This window comes from Ambystoma mexicanum, chromosome 11 (assembly GCF_040938575.1).
Source record: "Ambystoma mexicanum isolate Mex_15411 chromosome 11, UKY_AmexF1_1, whole genome shotgun sequence".
Lineage (NCBI taxonomy): Eukaryota > Metazoa > Chordata > Amphibia > Caudata > Ambystomatidae > Ambystoma > Ambystoma mexicanum.
In genome coordinates, this window is record NC_090934.1 from 2441769 (window position 1) to 2444280 (window position 2512).

Genomic DNA, 2512 nt, shown 5'->3' on the forward strand with positions numbered 1-2512 from the left:
TGAGTGTTGATGCGTGTTTGTCGAGGACGTGTGTGTTTTACTTGTGTGATGTGTTGTGCATGACTGCCACTACATGTCACATGTACATGGTTATGATGTGTGAGTAATGCAATGCTTCCCTGATGCATGTCTACTCTGCTGGATGGTGGACATGTGGAGCAGACGGGGGACTGTCCACATCACCATTTTTGCACCCTAGTCACATGCTGGTTACCAGTATGCCCCTCCGGTCCATGTTCCAGCTCACTGGCACTTCTGCATGTAGCGTGGGGTGACCTTCCTCTCAGCCCAGGAACTATGCATAGCATGACTGACGTGCATATGTCCTCTGCCTGCAAGGGGGTAGCCAATGTAGGCATGCTCCCTTGCCCCTCAACCCCCTGCTCTGCACCCCAATTCCATCTTAACACTGGTCTGCTACAATATTGCCCTTGGTTACTTCCCTGGTCATGCCTCCTGTGTACAATCTAACATCCAGCGGCCAATCGGCCAGACATATCCATTGTGGTACATCCTTAGTACTTGAAGCAGGGTGTCTCACTTGGACTGTGCAGAGGTCAGATGCCCTGCAGGGATATGAGTGCCCATTCATGCTCCATGTGAATTTCACGCATGCCCATATGTGTCCATGACTGGATGATCACTGTTGCACAAGTCCATGATGACCCAAATTGCATGGCATTTCATCTGCCTTCCCATGTCAACTGTGGCTCAGTATTGCTTTGCACACATGTTTAGGGTCTGACAATCTGTGTGGGTCGCAATCCTCAGCCTGTTTAATGGACAATGACTCTGTCCAACTGGTGTAGTGTCTTCTTCACACGTGGGTGGACTCCAGAGGTTTCATAATGTGTTCTGCTTACTGTCCCATCATCATTTGCAGTGTTGTCACTTGACTCACATGAATCTGTTGATGCCAGTCAACACTGCCTGGCAATGCACAGGTCTATGGTCAGCCTTTTGATACCATGCTAGGCATCCATGCTTTTGCACTTGGGGGGAGGGGTGCTTTGCTTGTAGATATGCTACCCAATGAATGCACATTGCACGTGATGCCTGAAGTTGACCTTGAACTGCCTTCACATTTTCTGACACACACCATGAAGTCCTTGGACATGTAGGTAGTGAGTGACATACATATTTGCTGCACTGCATAGACCCACTTCAATGCAAACTGACACCTTTCAACAGCGCTGATCACAGAAGCAATTTCAAGTTGACCCAGCAAGCATGCCAGGTTCTATTTTGTGTGTCACATGTCTGCCTGATGTGTTTGGTGTCGGTGTGTGTATGTGTTGTGTGCTTCTAACATGTGTAGTGACCTTTTTTCTCTCTATTTTTCAGATGATGACGCAATGGAGCTGTTGGATGGTGTTGTCATGCCAGGCACAGGGTTGTTATCACTACATTAACCCAGCACAAGTGGGGGTAGTGAGATGGTAGGCCACGAAAACCCCAAGTGCTACAGTCCATCTTGTCTCTGGGCCTCATTACGACCCAGGCGGTAACTTACCGCCTGGGTCGTAATGAGGCCCTCTGTCTGCCTATGAGTCCAGCCCTGAAGAACACTCTGATGACTATGTCGAGTTGGATGAGCATCAGGTCCATATGTCAGGGGTCAGTGATTCTGATGTGGACACTCCTCTGTCCGCGACACCTGCACTGAGGGATCAGACAGTCTTGGTTCCTCCGCCCGTGGTGGATCGGGACGCAGGGTCACCCTCCACACCAGTCACTGATGTGCCTGGGACATCACGTCTAAGGGGGCATGTAGTCGTGCAGCCGCGGGCGGTGCCAACACGACGAGGACACCCGGTCCTTGGGTCCCGCAGGGGTCAAGCCCAGCAACATGGTCACCGCGCACAACCACAGTATACTGAGTGGGAGCAAGACATGACTGCCAATTCTGAACGGCAGGTGGCAGCAATGTAGAACATCGCTGAGAGCATGGAGCGTGTGGCCCAATCTGTGCTCCCCCCTACTAGGCAGGTGCTTCTCCAGCAGCAGGCGGCACGGTCCAGGGCCCGCTCGCTCAGGCTGTGCATGGCGGCCTCAGACAGGGCACGTCAGTCTGAAATGTCATCTCTGCGTCAAGCAATTGCTGCTCAAGCAAAGGCACACATGAAGGCCCTGAGGGAGGAGCATGCTTCCCTCTGATCCACTCTGGGTGTCCTACTGATGTCCCAGAGGGAGCGGGCAGAAGAGAGGTTTGCACAGCTTGAGCGTACCATCTCAGCTGAGCTACATGCTTGCCGGAGGTGCAGTGGTTGTCAGGCCAGGCCTTGCAGGAGGAACTCTGTGTTACACGTGCTACCTTGCAAGAGGAAGCATGTGTATCACGTGAGGTTCTGCATGCAGACCTACATCACATCGCCACACAGAACCAGGCTCACCCGTCCGGCACACTTGCTGCCGACGAGGGGCAAGCTGCGGCTAGGCGTGGTCATGCTCCTGTGCCACGTCCTACTTTCCAGGAAGAGCCAGACTCGGACGACAGTCTATCTCCCACATA